Source organism: Apus apus, chromosome 1 (genome assembly GCF_020740795.1).
Source record: "Apus apus isolate bApuApu2 chromosome 1, bApuApu2.pri.cur, whole genome shotgun sequence".
NCBI lineage: Eukaryota > Metazoa > Chordata > Aves > Apodiformes > Apodidae > Apus > Apus apus.
In genome coordinates, this window is record NC_067282.1 from 104235526 (window position 1) to 104257698 (window position 22173).

The window sequence follows — 22173 nt, forward strand, 5'->3', positions numbered from 1 at the left end:
AAGATGTTACTACTATTTTGGTGCTTAATGTTGGATTTGAGAACCCCAATAAAGAGAAAGTTGCTAAATTATCTAAAATAAATAAACTAATGTAAATGTGGTGCTAGTCACCATGTTGTTACACTAGCACCAGGCAACTAAAAATCAAGCATACTCACCCTTGGGAAAATTACTTAAGAGTCTAAAACCAGTAGCTGCTGTGTAGCAATCATTCTAGTTCATCAGTAGCCATTTAAATATAATACTAAAGGTTAAGATCCTGACTCAAACAGTGTCATAAGACAAATCCCAGCAAAGAAATTTTCTATTGCTATTATCTCTAGTTGATGTAAATTTCAATTATTTAGGATGATATATTGGCTGGTTGATGGAATTCGGAGACTTGTGGCTAGAGCAAGTACATACTAACCATTGTCTTTTCTCCATTTTCTTCCTAAGAGCTTCAATATTATGCAACATAAAAATAGTTTTTAAATGTCCCAAAACTCCTAATCCAGTATCGGCACAATAGCAGTGCTTGCTCTAATAGTTACCTGTTTCATCAACAACTTCAGATAGCTCCCTATGCACAAATAATCTAATTTTTTTCCTTTCCCTGAATTTTCTATTTTCAGTGTTCTTAGCTATTTCAAACATTTTCTGTCATTCATATGTTCTCGCCCTCAACTATTTAAACAAGACTTTTAATCAATTTTCCTTCCTGATACAAATCTTTATCTTAATTGATAGCATGTTTTCTCATATACCATATCCTCACAGGTTGTGCTTTCTTTTCTTGGTTGACAGGTATGTCAAAAAGGAGCCGAGTCTGGAATGTGAAAGAGACAGATGTGTTTAGAGTTGCAGAAGAAGAGGTAGAAAGGAATACATACTAGGGGCAAAAAAGATTTGTAGAGTATGACAGTGAGGTAAAGATGAGTGGAAGCTGAATGGAACAAAAAGTGGTGCTGGCATATGAGACTATATTAAAATAGAAGTGCATGGCCTGATTTGCTTTCCTGTTGAGAGCAGTTGCAGTAGCATGCGACAGAAGTAACAGTGTGTTATTTTCCATTTCTCAAAATGCAAACTTCAGAATTATATTTCTCATATGAAGTTCACTTGAACATACTTCAAAACAGTTGGACATATGCATAGCAAACCCTTTTACCAAGACAGAAACTTGTATAGTTAGGCTGGTCAGCAAGTATTAGAAATCAGAGATTCCACAGGTGGTTTAGTAGAGACTACCAAACACCAGTTTATCTTAGTTTAAAATGAAGAGCATGTTAAGGAAGACATGCAAAACAATGGACTCGGTTTTTGAAGGGCATGTGAGAACTCCTTTTTCATGGAAGATCCAGTTATGAACATGTGGAAATTAAAAGCTTGGTAACAATGCCGCAAGTTTCTAGTACAGGCAGTATGACTCATCCTTCGGAATCTAGTGTGAATGAGACTGCTAGGACTAAGGACACAGATTTGCTGGAATTTTTGAAATTTAAATGCCTTTAAGACCTGCTCCTCTAAAAATGTCGATAACCTCCATTCATTTTAAAACTGCAATGGTGTCTCCTATGGAACAGAGGAAGCTTTCATGTAAGAGATCAAGTTGCACATGATTTTTGATGTCTTGGTGTCTCTGATGATGTTTAGGTGGCCCTGCTTGAACATGGGGGTTGAACCAGATAGATGACCTCCACAGGCCTAACCTCCACCATTCTGTGATTCTGAGATACAATAGAAAGAATAAAATCTACCGTATCAAGAGGAGGTATCTGTTCTCTCTTTGGTTCAGTGCTTAAATCCTGTTGTTGCAGACATGTCCAAGAAGTCCTCTGAATTCAGTACCTGTTTGCTTGGATGCCAGCAAGTTCTCGGTCATGGTCCTTGACCCAAGCTGAAATCCTACCCATGGTGTAACAGAGGCCAAAAATTGTGAGATGGAAAATGTTTACTTTTTCTTAATAGAGCATAACAGTAATTTCTTCTCAGCAAGAAATAAGGGAATTCCTGAAGATATTTTTGAAGAAATAAATATTTAACGGGCATGTAAAAGACATGTCCCGCAGAAGTATTTTTTTGTATCAAGTAGCTAGTGCTGGAATGCTGGAATTTACAGGCTCTGCAAATAAATCAAACCAGACTCTGCTCTTGTGCTCTGAACATAAAATATTTCTCACCTCTCCTAGTTTTTCCACTTAAACATTTTCTTCCAATAGATGATTTTTTCCTTCTTAGAAAAAGTTCAATGAATAAACTTTTTGTTCTCCCTTCAGTGAGTATCAAATACTGAATACAAAAACCTAGACAAACTCTTAACATTCTCTACTCTCTCTTTTTTTCCACCAAACATCAACATAGATGTCAACATTCTCAGGTACAAAATATTAATTCAATTAATCTCCCTGAAAAGTCTCACTGACATTGTTTCTATTGCAGAAAGAATCTGTATAATGATGATGGTGTTCTCTGGTGACACATGGCAGGATGTCAGGTAACTTCAACAGACACTGATATTACCGGTGATGATATTAATAGTGATATGTTAATGATGTAGGTTGAGGTTCTATGGTAGTGTCAGCTCTTCCTTTGACATCAGTGGTGGAACAAATCTAACCTTAGAAGATAAAAAGACTCTTCACAGACACAGAGTTAGCATTAATGCCACCTCCCTCTGGCAGAACAGCCTGCATTACTGTATAATCAGTTTATAAAGATACAGCAGCCTGTTTAATCACACCAAGTGTCAATGCTGGCATTTGACTTTATCATGTAGGTGCCCAAAAGATTAGAGCTTGTTCTGTTCCACGGCAAGATTTCAATCCACAGACGGCTCTATAAATATTCCCCCAAAGCTATACTGTCTAAACAAATTATTGTGTGCTTTCAGGTGGTGCAATATGATGTCACAACACTTTAAACAGGATATCAAAAGCAGGGATTGTGGGGGAGGAAAAGTAAACTATTTCAGAAAAATTCAAGACTGCAGTTTTAAAAACAGCACAACTTTGGTAAACCTGAGGAATGAAAAAAGATGATATTTTCAAAAGGATGGATTGAACCAGCCCATGGGAATCTTACATTGGAAGTGTTAATTATTACCCATTTTGCTACTCTGAACCTAATATAAAGTTTTTACACATTTTTTGACAAATGCCTTCCTCAAAGAAATTCAGAGATCTTCGACAGGGGAAAAGAACCAACCAACCAAAGAGAACAGACAGCAGATTTCTTTTTCTGTGTGAAAGAATATACTATTATTGGGTTGCAAAAAAATAATCTCAGCATGTGTACATGGAGTAGACTATACTGACATCCCTACGTACACCCAATGACTTTTTTTTACTCATCTTTCAGCAATATGTCAATAGCTTGTAAGCACTTAAAATGTAACAGAAGTCTATATAACCAGTAGTGAAAAATCTTAATTGTAGTAATGTAAATTCCGCAAACATTTGATGGAATTTCTTAGAAAGAAAAAGATAAATAGCAAAATACTTATTATCTGTGGATCTTTTACGAATGCAAAATTTTTATTTTCCTCTAAAATTTTCACTGTCTGGAAAGTTTCTCCTTGAGAGTACTTAACAGTACTAATGTTCACATGCATTTTTCAAGTGGGGACTCCAAAACACTAGAATGCACATGGACTAAAAGTAAAAATAGGAATGAACAGAAACAGTACCTTGAGACTCAATTGATTTCCTGAGATTAAAATTTTCGATTTATGATAGATTTTTTTTCAAAATATCTGTTTCATTAATGTCATCCACAGAATGAATGAAAAAAAAAAAAACACATTAAAAATGCATTTAAAAATATCTGGACCATATAATTATAGTAGAGATCAACTTTCAATCTATAAAATGTTGTGGGGGGGAAGTAGTCTAGTCATTTTTTTTTGCATTACATTTTTTTGCATTGCATTTTGCATTACATTGTTTTACTGTTTTGTACACACCATTGTTAATTTTTCTTTAGTTTTTTTGTACTTCCATTCTCCTTTGAATTTCATAAATACCTAGTTTGATGCTGACCACTTTCTTCAAGCAAAAAGCATCCAAAATGCAAAGAAAATACAGAACTTAGCAGAAGTTTATGCAAGCACTATATTCTCTTTAAAATATGTTTGTTAATATTTTTTATTTGCATAAACACAATAAATATTGGTATGAATATTTGCTGAGAGATCTCCTCAAATCCTGGATGTCTTTGTCTTTGGTTTCTACCCTTCTTTTCTGCCTTTTTTATTTACAGCCAGAATATATCGATATTTTTGTTTAGACAGGAGGTGCTTACATGTCCTCTGCAGGGAAAAGAGCTCAGATATTTTAAGGCATTTTTGTGGGTAAAAGGGGAAAAAAAAAAAGAGGGGGAAAAAAAATAAGCAAAAAACCCCCCTACCTCCAAATATAATTATTATTTATTGAAATTTAGGACCCAGAAAAGAATACTTAAAAAAAATTCTAAAGCACAAAGTCATGGAGACTTGCTGCCTACCTAATTCATAAATGCTTTCTAACTCCATCTGAAAGCCTCAAGAAAGATGAAAAATGTGAATAATCCCCATGGACGTTTTGCTTTCTGACAGGTGAGCCCAAGGGCTTCATGATGTACCACACAAATTACAAATGTTTTGATTTTGCTGGTTTGGGCCAACTGAGAAAAGAAATTTTAAATCTGCTAGCAGTTGAAATGAAGATATTTTCTTAAAATGTAACAAAAGAGGAGCATTGTACAAATAGGATTACCCCTAAAAAGATTTTTGGTTATTTGCTCTGCATTTTGTTCAACAAGGAGAAAAAGCAAGACGGATCCTACAGTGCATGTAAATTTGACACCAATATTCAGTCATTTCAAGGTGTTTATGCTGAAGAGACTATGGTATGAATTGGACTAACACGAACATTCAAGGGATTTCTTATTTTAATGATAATGAAAAGAGAAGAAGCCCTGTACAGGTCAAGAGTGCATGTGTCTGATAAAATCTGTGGTTTTGATCTTTACAAGCTTAAATCCATCTTCCTTTTTTTTTGTTTGGTAATGGCAGCAGAAACTTAGCCATGCTTCGCCCTTTCTACCTCTAAGTCTTTCAGAGCAGCAGAAGCACACATTCCCATCTACACATCAGTCACTTGATTTGTCAGCCAGCAGTGTGGTTTCTTTGGGGAGATGCAGGGCAGGACCTTCCCTTGTGTCCTGTTGCTAATTTAAGTGCTTGCAGAATGGCAGCTAAACTTTAACTGAGTGTTTTTGACAAACACAAATTGATCACAGAGTGCAATTGTGACATTTCAGTGCAGGTGAAGCACAGAAGATTAAGTTCCACATTTTCTGCACCTACAATTAGCTACATTACTATCCTAAAATGCATTGTGTAAGCTATGTAGTGTTGCTGTGCTAAACTGATGTTGGATGAAGTGTGTGAGATCACAGATTTTCTTTATTTCTGGATTCACTTGTGGTGGTTCATATTGTAGGTTGTTGGGTTTTTTTGCTACCTATAAACTAAAATTCTTAGCGTGACATCTTTAAAAAAAATAACTCAGACATTAAGCCAGACTTCCAAATTTCAGTACTAAGATAGTAGAATAAGATAACTAAACGATCAATTTATAGGCTTAGAGAGGAAATTTAAGTGATAGAAAGTGAGACAGCACAGATCTGCTAAGAACAAATTATGTCAAGCCAATTTAATATCCTCCTCTGACAAGAAAAATGGCTCAGTCAATAAGAAGGAAGCTGCAATTGTGCTGTATTTTAACTTCAGTAAGGAATTTGACATTGTCTCATATGACCTTCTCATAATCAACACACAGTCCACATGAAATTACCACAAAAATTATTTGAAAACGTCACTTGAGCAGAAGCTCTCAGTGATTTCTTTATTAAATAAAGGCATCAATTCTCATGTAGCTCTGCAGAGGTCTTAGATCTGGTTCTAATGCGTATTTCCAATAATGTGCCGTGTGATTGTGCAGATGGTGCATTTACAAAATGCATAAATTCTTTAAGAACTGTTCATAGAATTATAGAATCATAGAATGGTTTAAGTTGGAAAGGAGCTTAAAGATCATCCAGTTCCAACCCCCTGCATGGGCAGAGATACCTCCCACTAGATCAGGTTGCTCAGGGCCCCATCCAAGCTGGCCTTGTAAATGAAAAATGTCAAATCTAGAAATGTATTCATTAGCTCAAGAGATAATCCAAATCAGTGATGAGATCCAGTAAAAGCAAGTCCTGCCTTTCAGGAGAAATCAAATGTATAACTGCCAGCATACAGTACAATTAGGTATGAAGAGATTGTAGAAAAAACATCTAAAAGATCTAACGGATGGCAAGATAAAAATTAATTACAAATATTGAACTGTTATCTTATTTTGGAATTATTTCATGTAAGATATGGACAGAAATTATTCTACTCTACTTAGCGCTGATGCAGCCTCATATGACTATACCTTAAGGAAATGTAGGCAAATCCAAGGGAGAGTAGCAGGACAGAAGCTTTAGTAAGTGTGATATTTTAGAAAAGAAGGACAAATTTAAACAATTTTACACATGGGAAGGTAAATGAGGAGGACGTGTAGTCTTCCACTATAGAAGACAGTATACTAAAAAGCTAAAGGCCCAGTCAGCATGGCTTCATGTGGGTAGGTCCTGTTTGACTAACCTTATCTCTTTCTACAACAGGGTGGCCCGCTTATTGAATGAAGGAAGAACTGTGGATGTTGTCCACCTTGGCTTTAACAAGGCCTTTGGCAAGGTTTCTCGCAGCATTCTCCTAGAGAAGCTGGCTGCTCATGTCTTGGATGCGCACACGCTTCCCTGGATAAAAACTGGTTGGATGGATGGGTCCAAAGAGCTGTGCTGAATGGAGTTTAATCCAGTTGGTGGCTGGTCACAAGTGGTGTTCCCAAGGGCTCACTGCTGGGGCTGCTCCTGTTTAACATCTTTATCAGTTATCTAGATGAGGGCTTAAAGGGCACCCTTAGTAAATTTACAGATGACAATAAGCTGGGTGAGAGTGTCAGTATGCTTGAAGGTAGGGAGGCCCTGCAGAGGGATCTAGGTAGGCTTGATGGATGGGCCAAGGCCAATGGCATGAGTTTCCATAAGGCCAAATGTTGGGTCCTGCATTTGGGCCACATCAACCTGCAGCAGCTCTACAGGCTTGGGGAGGAGTGGCTGGAGAGCTGCCCAGCAGAGAGGGACCTGGGGGTGCTGATTGACAACTGGCTAAACATGAGCCAGCAGTGTGCCCAGGTGGCCAAGAAGGCCAACACCATCCTGGCCTGCATCAGGAATAGTGTGACCAGCAGGATCAGGGAGGTGATCCTGCTCCTTTACTCGGCCTTGGTGAGGCTGCACCTCGAGCACTGTGTGCAGTTTTGGGCACCGCAGTATAGGAAGGACAGGGAGGTGCTAGAGAGGGTGCAGAGAAGGGAAACTAGGCTGATTATGGGTCTGGAGAACAGGTCTTATGAGGAGAGGCTGAGGGAGCTGGGGCTGTTCAGCCTGGAGAAGAAGAGGCTGAGGGGAGACCTCATTTCTCTCTACCAGTACAGGAGAGGAGGCTGTAGGTGTTGGCCTCTTCTCCCTAGGGACCAGTGATAGGACAAGAGGAAATGGGGTCAGGTTGTGCCAGGGGAGGTTTAGATTGGATTTTAGGAAAAATTTCTTCACAGAAAAGTGTTGAGGCATTGGAACAGGCTGCCCAGGGAGGTGGTGGAAGCACCATCCCTGGAGGTGTTAAAAAAAATGGGTAGACGTGGTACTTTGGGAGATGGTTTCATGGTCATGGAGGTGTAGGGATGATGGTTGGACCTGATGATCTTGAATGTCTTTTCCAACTTTATTGCATTGATGATTCTATGAAAGGACAGCAAGTAAAGGCTTGTTTCCTGTGTTATGTTTGCAGAGCAGGGCAATAAAATGCTGTCTTAATACAAGTAAGGGAGATTTAGGAATATGTTGTAAAGGTAACAAAGCAGTGGTGGAAAAGCTACTGATGCAGGCCATAGAAGTGTTTCATTGAGTTTTTTAAAAATGGGTTTGATACATGCCGGGCTTTCTTATCCTTTCACTTCAACATTTCTGTGATTGTTGGAAACATGGCTTCTTCTTCTAAACTGCATGCTTCAGATAGTTACTTCTCTTTATTATCTTTGTTTTAGTATTTTATTGTTTCTTACAAATAAGAAGATTCTAAATGTGGTCATATTTTAAAGCTTATAGAATTTTCTCTCATCATACCAGATGCAGTTTCTAATACTCTTTGGGATAACGGGGGCAGATCTGTGAAAGATGTAGTTTATTTACAGTGTTCTGGTTTCCAGAAAAGTGGTTGTCTTTATTGGCCCATCCACTGCTGACTCTGTTGAGATGTATGGTACTGGACTATTGTTTTCTCTTCACCTCATATTATTTTACAGCTAGGAACTGCACATTGCTATTTGGCATACCAATTTATAGTTTGATTCTACCTACCAAGCCCATGCACACGGATTACCTAAAAGCAGTTTGACATCTGCAGGCTTTTTTTGTGTAATTTATTACTATTTGCTATACTGGTAAGTATAAATGTATATTGTTTTGAAAATATATTCTTCCACTACATAAAGAAGAAAGAGTGACCAGTGTTGAGCCTAGTATGCATGTAAGCAAAAACTCACACTGATTTTCAATGGAGCTATTCCATCTTGTACCAGTGAGCAGTCTGGATTGCCTGATGAATGGTACATTACTGAGAACAAGGAGAGTCTGCCAGTGAAATGATGGCCACAACCTTGATTTGTTTCTTTTGTTCTGTTGGGGTTTTTTGTTTGTTTGTTGTTTTTGGATTTTGTTAGGGGTATTTTTTTCTTCCTCTGGGAATCCTCTAACAGCCAATTGTTCAAACTGTTTTTTGCCTGCTGTGTGATATGAAACAGTCTGCAGTTGCTATGATCTTTCATTTAAAGTGGCCACCTCCTGGTGCTGTGGATCACCAGTGAAGCTAGGGTGTCACTGATTTGAGGGAACATCTTGCTGCTCATTAGCGGAAAAGGAGATGAGGGAGGAAATAAAATTTGGATAGGGAAAAACTGCTCATCTGCATGGAAAAACAGAGGGGAGACAGGAAGGGCAAAGCATTGTTGGTGTAGGTCAGGGGTAAAAGAGATATGATGAGTATCCATCCTGTCCCACCAACTTGAAGTCCTTCTCTGCACAAGGCAGAAGTGGTGTAGCAGAAAATCTGGGCATGGGAAGAGCTTCAGGCTTATAGGGTCATACCTACAGAGCAGTGAGGTAATGCCAAGAGCAGCCATGTCTGCAGTCACAGCAGTGGGAGTGTTAGTGTAGGGCAGTGATGTGGGAGATAGTAACTCAGGACAGTGGTGGCACCTGGGGAAGCAGCAGTCAGGATGATGATTTATTCCTCTCTTCTGCTTCTCCCTTTCTTTGATCCACTGCAAGGCAGGAAAAGGGCAGAGAGAAGTCTCCTGGAGTAGGATGTCATGTCAGCATGGCTGCCTCCCAAGCAGCAGGGCTTCTCTGGCAGAGATATTACACTAGCCTGGAGAGGAAAGCCTGTTATTTATCTTCTCTCTCCCCTAGAGGCATGGTACACTGTGAAGCCAATAGAGAAGTGTTTCTATAATTTATTGTGTTTTTTTCTAGAACAACAATCAAGTTTACACGACATATAAAATATACAGTAAGTTATAGATCCATTAATTCTTGAAAAAAGTCTGTATTTACAAATACTACCAATAGCTGTTCTTCCCAACACCAAGCTTTGCTGAGATAATATTTAAAAACACAACAGGTTTCAGGTAGTGTGAATCAGAATCAATATCAGTACCTATTTGCTAGTCTAGTGGATTCTTCAGAACATAACAAACTCAATGGTCTCAGTAGAGCAGAAGTCCTAGAATGATAAAAAGATGCATGTATATATGTAAAATCAGTACCCTGTTCAGCCTGTGAATTGAAATGAGGATAAGCAACTTGGGCAAATAAGGCTTCCTCAATGAAATAATTAAGTATTCAAATACTTAATTACACTGCCTGGCAAGGGAACTAATTTTCTTTATGACGTTTTTCCAGGGTTTTTTTAGGACTAAGAGACTGTAATGAGTGAAGGAAGATAAAAATACCCAGTTGCTCTGGTTTTGGCTGGGATAAAGATAATTTTCTTCATAGTAGCTATTATGGGGCTCTGTTTCAGATTTGTGCAGAAAATAATGTTGATATCACAGCGATGTTTTAGTTATTGCTGAGCAGTGCTGACATAGCATCAAGGCCTTTTCTGCTTCTCACTCCACCCCACCAGTGAGCTGACTGTGGATGCATAAGAAGTTGGAAGGGGACATAAGTGATACCGCTGACCCCGTCTGACCAAAGGGATATTCCACACCATATGACGTCACGCTCAGCAACAAAAGCTGTGGGGAAGAAGAAAGAGGGGCGATATTAGGAGTGATGATGTTTGTCTTCCCAAGTCACAGTTACACTTGATGGAGCCCTGCTGTCCTGGGGATGGCTGAACATCTGCCTGTTCGTGGGGAGTGGTGAGATAATTCCTTTGTTTGTTTTGCTCTCAAGTGCAGCTTCTGCTTTACCTGTTAAAATGTCCTTATCTCAACCCATGAGTTTTCTCACTTTTACCCTTCTGATTCTCTCTCCTATCTCACTGGGAAACAGTGAACGAACAGCTGTGTGGGGCTTAGCTGCTGGGTGGGTTGAAACCATTGCACCTGTGTGGCGTGCTTGCATGCTCCAAGATTCCTCAGACTTAGTAAAGTTTTTTTCTGTATGAGTGATTATGAGATATCTCTGGTATTGAAGACAATGTCCAGTGAGGTTATTCACTTCACAGATCTCCTCACTGTTGCAAAAATTGTATGACGCATATGAAAAGGTTTTAACAGTTTTCTGGAAGTAAAAGTAAAGTTTCCTCTTCCATTGAAGAGAGGTCCTATGCGAGAGCCAAATCCTGTTTCTTTGTCCTGGTCAGTGAGAAGTCCACAAATACTGACTTTTTTTGAAGGTTTGCCGGCTTGGTTTCTGTTAGGTCTACAAAAATACTGTTTCAACCAGCAGGATGGAACTCAAAGGCTGCTAGAGGAGGATGAGATAAAAATATCCAGTTTGGTGCCTGAGTTTGACATTAATGATAAGGCATTTGTCCAAGTAAAGGACATGGCTATCTGAGTAGGACTCTGATTTCATCCAAGTGAATACTAATACAGGCTTTATTTTTGTAAAAAAGTTAACAAACATTTATTTGGGATATCTGGGTAACAAAGTGATGGTACAAGAACATACAATTTCTTATCCAAACCCCTGTCTTCTTCATACTGGTATCTGGATTTCAATTGCTGTCAGCATTAACTGTAGCATAATTATTCTCCAGAAAAAAAAAAAAATATCTAGACCTTTTTTTTTTTTTTTTAATATTTACTGCCTTTTAATGAAAAATAATATTAAATATTTTGTCCCAAATACATTCTGCAGTACCTAGCAAAGAACACCTGCATGCAACAAAATTTCATTCCATTAAATGCTCCAAACATTTTGTACAGGGGCTGATGAGGGGCGAGTTGAAATTCTGTGGGTAAGAATTAAAGGACAGGGTAGTATGGGTGACACAGTTGTGGGGGTCTACTACAGACCTCCTGATCAAGATGAGGAAGTTGATGAGGCTTTCTACAGGCAGCTGAAAGCAGCCTCACAACTGCAGTCCTTGGTCCTCATGGGAGATTTTAACTATCCCGATATCTGCTGGAAGACTTATACAGCCAGCCTGTCACAGTCTAGGAGGTTCCTCCAATGCATTGATGACAACTTCTTAATGCAAATGGTGGATGAGCCGACTAGAAGAGGAGCGCTGCTGGATCTTGTGCTCACCAACAAGGAGGGCCTTATTGAAGCAGTGGTGGTCAATGGCAACCTTGGCTGCAGCGACCATGAGATGGTGGAGTTCAGGATCCTGTGTGGGAGGAACAGAATTTCCAGCAGGACCAGAACCCTGGACTTCTACAGAGCAAACTTCGGCCTCCTCAACCAATTGTTAAGGGAAGTCCCATGGGACAGAGTGCTAGAAGGTAAAGGGGCTCAAGATAGCTGGACAATATTCAAGGACCACTTCTTGCAAGCACAGCATCAGTGTGTCCCAATGGGTAGAAAATCTAGTAAGGGAGCTAGGAGACCAGCGTGGTTAAAAAAGGAACTGCTGGGGAAACTCAAGTGGAAGAGGAAAATCTATAGATCATGGAAGGAGGGACTGGTCACTTGGGAGGAATATAGGAATGTTGTCAGGGAATGTAGGGAGGCAACTAGGAAAGCTAAGGCCTCCTTGGAACTTAACCTTGCAAGTCGGGTTAAGGACAGTAGAAAGGGCTTTTTCAAATACATAGCCAACAAAGCTAATACCAGAGGCAATATAGGCCCACTGCTGAATGAGGTGGGTGCCCTGGTGACAGAGGATATGAAGAAGGCAGAGGTGCTGAATGCCTTCTTTGCCTCTGTCTTTACTCCTGCAGGCTTTTCCCATGAGCCCCAGATTCATATAACCCCAGAAGTAGTCAAGATAGGTGAGGACATAGTAGATGAGGATTGGGTTAGGGATCAGTTGCATAATCTGGACATCCATAAATCGATGGGTCCGGATGAAATGCATCCAAGGGTGCTGAGGGAGCTGGCGGAGGTCATTGCTAGTCCACTCTCCATCATCTTCGGTAAGTCATGGATAACAGGAGAGGTGCCTGAGGACTGGAGGATAGCAAACGTCACTCCAGTCTACAAGAAGGGCAAGAAGGAGGACCCGGGTAACTATAGACCGGTCAGCCTCACCTCCATCCCTGGAAAGGTAATGGAACAACTTGTCCTTGGCACTATCTCTAGACATATCAAGGAGATGGGGGTCATCAAGAGCAGTCAACATGGTTTTACCAAGGGTAAGTCATGTTTGACTAACCTCATAGCCTTCTATGAGGAAATTACTAGGTGGATAGATGATGGTAGAGCGGTAGATGTGGTCTATCTTGATTTCAGTAAAGCATTTGACACCGTCTCCCACCGCATCCTTGTAGATAAGTTGATCAAGTATGGGTTTGATGATCAGGCAGTGAGGTGGATCAAGAACTGGTTGAAAGGAAGAAGTCAGAGAGTTGTAGTCAATGGGGCAGAATCTAGTTGGAGGCCTGTGACTAGTGGAGTCCCTCAGGGGTCGGTACTGGGACTGGTGTTGTTCAATATCTTCATCAATGACCTGGATGAGGGCACAGAATGTACCCTCAGCAAGTTTGCTGATGACACCAAGCTGGAAGGAGTGGCTGACACACCAGAAGGCTGTGCTGCCATTCAGAGAGACTTAGACAGGCTGGAGACTTGGGCGGGGAAAAACCTGATGAAGTTTAACAAGAGCAAGTGTAGAGTTTTGCATTTGGGGAAGAAAAACGCCATGCACCAGTACAGGTTGGGGGCTGACCTGCTGGAGAGCAGTGTAGGTGAAAGGGACCTGGGGGTCCTGGTAGACAGGAGGATGACCATGAGTCAGCAGCGTGCCCTTGTGGCTAAGAAGGCCAATGGCATCCTGGGGTGTATTAGAAAGGGTGTGGTTAGTAGGTCAAGAGAGGTTCTCCTCCCCCTCTATTCTGCATTGGTGAGGCCACATCTGGAATATTGTGTCCAGTTCTGGGCCCCTCAGTTCAAGAAGGACAGGGAAGTGCTTGAAAGAGTCCAGCGCAGAGCCACAAGGATGATTAAGGGAGTGGAACGTCTCCCTTATGAGGAAAGGCTGAGGGAGCTGGGTCTCTTTAGTTTGGAGAAAAGGAGACTGAGGGGGGACCTCATCAATGTTTACAAATATGTAAAGGGTGAGTGTCAAGACGATGGAGTTAAGCTTTTTTCAGTGAAGACCAGTGATAGGACAAGGAGTAATGGATACAAGTTGGAGCATAGGAGGTTTAAGAGGAATATCAGGAAAAATTTTTTTACTGTAAGAGTGACAGAGCACTGGAACAGGCTGCCCAGAGAGGTTGTGGAGTCTCCTTCGCTGGAGACATTCAAAACCCGCCTGGATGCCTTCCTGTGTGATGTACTCTAGGTGACCCTGCTCTGGCAGGGGGGTTGGACTAGATGATCTTTCGAGGTCCCTTCCAACCCCTAGGATTCTATGATTCTATGATTCTATGAAACAGATACTGGTCTAGATTATTATAAAGAACAAGGATGTTTGATGTTAAAAATGCCACTGTACACATAAAAAAGAAAGCCTATACCTAGATCAGCTAAGTAATTTTTTGTTGTTTTTTTCCTAAAGTGCTAATTTTGCATCTTAATGTTTAGCAAACTGAACATGATTAACTGACTTTAGTATATGAGGATACAGAAGAAAAATGTACTAATTGCTGAATGAGGTATTGCAATGTCAGGATAAGAGGAGATACCCTGAACTGTGGATCACACTGAATACTTCTTTCTATGTAGCTTAGAAATTAGTCATAATCTGTACACTTGGAAAAGCCCTCTGAAAGAATTTAAAAATAAATTAGATTTTCCCATATTACATAGATTCCGAACACATATTCGTTCTATCAACAAGAACCACTGCTCGACACTGACACAGCCCAGATTTAATAACCCAGGAAGGTTAGAACTGGACCCCCTTGCTTTCTAAACTCCTGCTGCAATAGAGGAGGCCATTTGCAGGTCATTACTGCAGTTTCCATCTCCCAGGCAGGCCTTTTGGGATGCATATGAGCAGGGGCTACAATGGGGTTTCGATACCATTTCCCAAAGTAGGTCCAGAGGGCTGGTCCCTCACAGACACTTCCTTCAGAAGAAGAGAAGAAAGCAAGGTGAACTCCTACTAATACCTGACAGTTTATTGCTGCACCTCTGGAAATGATTTTATCCTAATGCAAACTGAAGAATGTGTCTTGACCTTGTGTGTTCTTATTCAGGAATACCAGAAGAGTTGTGCTGTGCTTATGCTAAAGAGAAGTTTGGAGCATTGCTTTGGCAGTTTTATAATGTAATGAGAGAAGTTTTTAAAAAAATATTTCTATGATTCTATGCAGGGAGGATGACAACAGCATTTTTATTCCTAGTGAAATGATAGTAATTTTGATAAATGTGATTTTTTTGCCTGCTTTACTAAGTTACTGTTCCACCAATACAGTTTTTCTCAGCGTTAACTGGCTCATCTGGAGGTCAAATGCTGTGTGACACAAGACTTTTAAACTCGCTTGATAGTCTGGAGTCATAAAAGGGACAAGCAGTACCAACAAAAGTGGGCTGCAGTGAGCACACAAGAACAGAATAAGAGGATCCTAAGGGTTGGAAGGGGCTTCTAGAGATCATCTACTCCAGCTCCCCTTCTAAAGCAGGATTCCCTAGAGCACACACAGGACTGCATCCAGGCGGGTCTTGAATGTCTCCAGAGAAGGAGATTCCACAACCTCCCTGGGCAGCCTGTTCCAGGGCTCTGTCACCCTTACCATAAATAAGTTTTTCCTCATGTTCAGATGGAACTTCCTGTGTTCCAGCTTGTGCCCATTGTCCTTTGTCATGTCACTAGGAACTAATGAAAAGAGTCAGTCTTCATCCTCCTTATATCCACCCTTTAGATATTCATAGACATTTATAAGGTCTCCTCTTAGTCTCCTCCAGGCTAAACCGTCCCAGATCTCTGAACTTTTCCTAGGAAGAGAGATGTTCCAATCCCCCAGTCACCTTTGTTGCCTTCCACTGGACTCTCTCCAGTAGTTCCCTGTCTCTCCTGGACTGGGGAGCCCAGAATTGGATGCAATACTTCAGATGTGGCCTCACCAGGGCAGAACAGAGGAAGAGGATGACCTCCCTCGACATAATGGCCACACTCTTCCTAATGCATCCCAGGATACTATTTGCCTTCTTGGCCACAAGGACACATTGCTGGCTCATGGTTAACCTACTGTCTATTAGGACTCCCAGATCCTTTTCCTCAGAACTGCTTTCCAGCAGGTAAATTCCTAACCCTAAATCCCCAGGTGCAGGACCTTACATTTTCTCTTGTTGAATCTTGTTAAGTTCCTCTCTGACCAGCTCTCCAGCCTGTCCAGGTCATGCTGGATGGCAGTACAGCCCTCTGGAGTATCAGCCACCCCTCCCAGTTTGGTACCATCAGTGAACTTGCTGAGGATACATTCCATCCCCTCATCCAGGCCATTGATAAATATGTTAAACAAGACTGGACCCAGTACTGACCCATGGGGAATGTTTATAGTTACTCTTCAGACATTGATCTGCCTCTTGACTTAGAGAGGATTATTCCATTTTTCCATATTTCTTCCAGTCATTAAGGGATGGGAGCATGCCTCTCAGCTACCCTATAAGTAAACTGATTTGAAATAAGTTGGACTAGGACATAAAAATCTGGAAATCATGGGAGGAACAAGGGATCCTTTTTGCACAGAGTAACAACACCTAAGATCAGTACTCAGGAGATAAAGGAACTGATCCAAGCACTGCAGAACCCTGATGTATCACAGATACTAGGCAGATGTTTGAAGCATTTGCTCCACTGCCAGACTCTTCCGTTGTCTCTGGGCGATCATCCATTTACTCTGTTGCCTCAGCTACGAGGTTTTTCTTTCCTGCCTGACATCTGCTGATATCCATTTTGGCAGTAATACTGCTTTACTTGCTCAGTCTTCCTTGTTTAAAGAGAAATTTGGTTTTCTACATATAATTTCAAAATTTTTGTCATTGATTAGTGTCCTCCTTGGAAAATCTTCCTTTTCCTGCCAACAAATTCCATATGGGACATGGAGAGGTTATCAAAAGAGGTAAAGAGTAAGAGCCCCAGAAGAGAATATGAACTTATAATTTTATCAGTAGAGAGCTGTTTTCCTATAAAATAATCTATTATCTGAAAGAACATCGGTTTTCCTATAAAATTTCTATTATGAGTTTCTAAAATACCATCCAAAAGCCTAAACTAAAAAATATTTTAGAAGATCTGAATTTTGATATTTCCTTTAAATCATGCAAAACTGAACATGTAGATACTCTTTTCACGTATCATATGATCTAAAAATTTAGAGATATAGTCCAGTTTCTACATCTACAGAAGAATTCAGTGACAAAACCTGAATGCAGTTGTGGGCTTCCAAGTAATTTTTAGTTTGCAGAGTCAAGAAAGTTGCACACTGTACACAGCATGTATTATTAACAGTGAACACAGACAAATGAAAATACTGAAGAGAAGAATGGAATAACCAAAAAATAAGCTCAATTGGGTGATGAAACTTTGGCTACTTTCTTAAAAGTATTTAATAAAAGTAATTCATGCAGAAAATTATGTCAACATCAGAAGAACTCCAGCTCTTTCTCTCTGCCTTTCTAGAAGTCATTGCAGTCGTAAAAGAGGCAGGACAATCTTGAAAATGCATTTACTGCAGTTGAACCTGTTATAACTGGTTTGCACACTGGATTGCTACAGTGAAATTTGCAGTAAAAGTGGCAGTTTTGCATCACTCTATAGAACAAAAAGGCCTAAGGAACCTTTTCTGTTAATTTGTCATTTAGTGCTAATGTATATTGGAGTTATGACAAATGTAATCACATTTCATTGTTCTCTGAAAAAGAACTCTTTTGATCCTGCCTGAAATGCACATCAGTTCTGCAGATATGAGAAGACTGCTAAAACGTAACTCATGCAACACTTGCAACGCTGAACATGATGCATACCAGTTTCATCTCTAACTGGTATCTATGGATTCCTGTTGATAACAATGCTAAAATGTGAGTGAAGAAATGGTTATTTTCATCCTATTCTCCTTACTTACCTCAGTCAATGTCAGAAGACTTTGCCTGTATTATTTTCTGGTTTGGTCTTTGTCATGAAAATGAAGCATCAGGATATTCATTTCCATCAGAAGAGAGTGAGAAGGGCAGAAGTAGGAAGTGAAGACCGTTTTCAGAACTTCAGATGGAATTTTGCTGATATTATTACAAATGGAAGTAACAGAAATGTAGGTTGCAAATAAATGGTTGGGGTTTTTTGTTTGGTTGGGATTTTTTCTGTTTTGTTTTATTTATTTTTTTTAGGAAAAGTATAGGTTAAAAGTGTTCACAGCTAAAATAGTATGTCAATTGCATGTGTAGATTTTTGCAAGATCCAAAAAATAGTTAGGCATACAAATTCCATTATTTGCAATAGCACTTCAGTTCCAAAGGCAAATAAAAACTTTTAAATATTTGATTCACGGTCTTATTGCATATGAAGGAATAATTATTTTTCAATTATGCAAATTTCCATGCCTAACAATATAGGAAGGGCTCAGTTCAGATCATCAGAATTCCAGGATTGAATCACAAAATGCAATGGGCTTGTGGAAGTCTGTTAATGCTGCTGCTCTGTGCTGCCGTAGGCTTAATATCTAGTTTATATGATGAGGGCACTAATAAAATTCGTGCACAAGAAATGGTAGCAGAGCATGAATCTTTCACTTTTACAACTGCAGTGATTAATACAGTGCACAAACACCACTGTTGGTTTGGGTTTTTTTTCTACAAGCAAGTCCTGCAATAGGTTGAAAGTCTGCGAAGTGAGGAACGTTTTCAAAAAAACCCCAAACACAGCAACACAGAGTTCTGTTTTTAAAACTGAACATTAAGACCATGATCCCATCTGACAAAGTTACTACCTGGTACTTTGTGGGGACTGAAACAGCCTTCTTTTTGCCTTCTCCCTGTTCAGCATTCCTCTTACAGTGCCTCTGTGTCTTGATGCTGCATACAGAGTTCTAGTAATACAGACATTTGACTTCTGGGAAAATTCCCATGCATACTTTGCACTACCCCACCCAGCCTCCTTGTAGTTCCATCATTTGATTCCTCTACCTCCCTTCCCTGTTTGCCCAAGCAGTCAGCCTGATATATGGTAGTCCCACCATTGGTGATTATGCAAATGCCATTAAACAGGTGGTTTTTTTCCCCCTTCTCTGAGCTCTAGGGAACCCTCCAAAGTCCATTCCCTTCTCATTGCTTCGGAAGAGAGTATTCTCTTTGAAACTTCCTTTGAAAAAGAGCAGATTCATCCATCCAATGCCAAGCTGCAAGTTGTGAGGAAATGGATCAAAACTCAGGAATTCTTATTTCCAATCCATTACCTAATAATTAAGAGAGGTTTTAGTAAAATACTACAACTTCATATTAAAACCAAAACTAAACAAAACAAAAATATCTTGAAATTAACTGGAAAAGTAACAAATGTCAGTATAAAAGGTCTGATAATGCTTGAGGAAATCAGATCCTATTTTTTCTTGGCTACTATTTTAGCAACATGAGTTATTTAACCAATATTGTTATCTCACTCTGGACATCATGCTTTAAGTTTTGTCTTATTTTCATCACATACAATTGGAACGGACTTTTGTTGGACTTAGGGCCTAGCATTTGAGTTTAATACCATGAGAGGTTAGGGAAAGACAGTGATTCCTGAGATTATTCTTGTTCATAGGAGAAAGTGAAGTAAAAACCTGGAGTCAGGACCCTGAAACTTTAAGCAAACCCTCCCTCTTCTCCGATGCTAGAGGAAGAGGATATCTTCCAGACATATCACATAATTGCAAGCTAGTCCCTATAGTTTTGACTATAGATCTAAACCAGGAAACCCTACTGTGCATTCTATAACCTATATTTTACTGTTCAAAGTCAGCTTTGATTTCATAAAGCTGGCAGGGTCTGCTAGCACAGTATTCAAAGCTTTGTATTTTAAAAGACTTACAGGTAATATTCCTAAGATTTCTATGGGAAAACACTTCTTAAAAAGATTAATATTTTCCTCTTAAAGATTTTGTGCATTTTTGCCAAATATTTGAGTCAGATGGGATGCAATTATAAATAGAGAAGACTTTAAAATCAACTAAGGCTTCTCCCCTTTCGCCTGGCACTCCTCCTCCCCAGCTCTTCTAGACACTTCATATTTGTATGAAGAGTCTGTTTATTCTGTTTGTTCTATTAGCAAGATATGTTCCATAAGCAGTGTGAAAACTGAACTTTTGCCACCAGTTGGCAGACTTCAATCCCATTCAAATCGGAAGCAACTTTATGTGCTTTTTTGCAGCTGCCCCCCTCACAGTCCCTTAATTTCTTGGACGAAACCAAGGGAAAATCAAATTCCTTCCCAAGCTCCCTAAAGCTGTTCCTCGGAACATTTTATTTTTAAAACTAACACTTATTCATCTTTATAGCTGTCCCATGACTGTTTCCAATAGTGCTCTCTCTACAGCGTGGCAGTGTCTTCCTGTTCCCATTGTCCTTCTTCACCAGTTGAGCCCTGGGAAAGAGCATTGCTCATTAAACAACTGTTTTGCAACTTTGTGTATGCAACCAATTGCAATTGAGTAGTGAAAGTAAATAATTGAGCTAACCCTTGTGTTAGAGGAAAAGGGAGTTGCATGAGGAAGAACTCAGAGGGTCCTGCAGGAATGGGTTATTGGTTAGATACGATTTAGACTTCTGGTATTGGTGTGTGGATTTGATGTACAGATAACTGTCATCTTTGATAACTATCATGATAGACCTAGCTATAAGGCTTTCTATTCCCTAGTGACAGGTGTCAAAGTTACATTGGTAGTTCCTTTCTTGCTTACTTATTCCTGTATCAGGAATAGTGTGGCAAGCAGAGGAAGGGAGGTGGTCATGTCCCTGCACTCGGCACTGGTGAGGCTGCACTTCAAGTCCTGTGTTCAGTTCTGGGCCACTCAATAGAAGAAGGACATTGAGTTACTTAAGAGAGCTCAGAGAAGCGCAACCAAGCTGATGAAAGGTCTAGAGAACAAGTCCTACGAGGAGAGGCTTAGGGAACTGGGATTGTTTAGTTTGGAGAAGAGGAAGTTGAGGGGAGAACTAGTCACTCTTTACAACTACCTGAAAGGAGGTTGTAGGGAGGTGTGTGTTGGTGTCTTCTCCCAAGTGAATAATGATAAGACTAGAGGAAATGGCCTGAAAATATGCCAGGGGAGGTTTAGAGTAGTTATTAGAAATAATTTCTTTACTGAAAGTGTATTCAGGCACTGCAACAGGCTGCCTAGGGAGGTGGTGGAGACAGCATCCCTGGAGATATTTAGAAACTGTGTAGATGAGGCATTTCAGGACATGCTCTAGTGGGCTGGTTTTTTTGGGGGGTGTGGGAGGTTGAGGCAGGGTTGATAGTTGGACACTGTGATCTTAGAGGTCTTTTCTAACTGTGACAGTACTATGATTCTACAATTCTACTTCTGGACAAGCTACTGTTTCACACCACTTTATGTTGACAAGAATAATATTTTTTTATTATTCTGCACATATGGTTAGGAATTCCTATAGGATGAAATAATGTTCTTTTTATAGTGAATAGCTATATAGCCAAGAAAGTCATCATACATCCTGAGGCTAATTTGCATGGCCATCAAGCTGTTATTAAGGGTATACAGTTAAAAAGGAGAAGTTTCACAAGTCAAAGAACAAGTTCATCTAGTTATTTAGCTATGCTCCAACTCCGTACAGATCTGATATGTGAGGAATAGTCATATTTTCAGGAGTTTTTCAGAGTCAAATCCTCAGTTGATAGAAATAGGTGGGACACTAGGGAGAGTATTTTGTGTTTAATAGCAGAGGACATGACATTTATACCTACCGGGAGAGGCAGATAGTAAGGTTTACTATATTATCTTCAAAAGATCTTTCAGAGAATGACAAATACAAGGCCACACAAATACAAGAATACTCTATTAATTTGGAACTTACAGAATTTTCATCCCTAATATTTTCTGCAAAAATAACTGCACTCAGGGTCAGCAGCCTTCTTGCTTGCTTTAGACTGTTCTTGAAGGACATGTAATACAAAGGAAGTTTGTGTCAGACTGCAGACGAAAGTCCTTTCTGGCGTAGAGAAAATTCTGGTGTGGCAGTTCCCAAAAATATATCAAGAGTCAGGTTTTGCAAGTTGCAGGTATCCAGGTGAGAGTTTTAGTATGACAATAATAACAATAATAATGGACCCTTGTTTGTTTGAAGATAAGCAGCTGCTACAGCTCAATGCTAGATTCATCAGCAGGTGGGTGACAGCAAATAAGCTACAGCTGTGTTTGCTATGGCTCTCATTTTGTTTTTAATCATTTATAAATAGCACTAGTAGAAATTTAGGCATTACCAAATTATATGCCCTTTAAA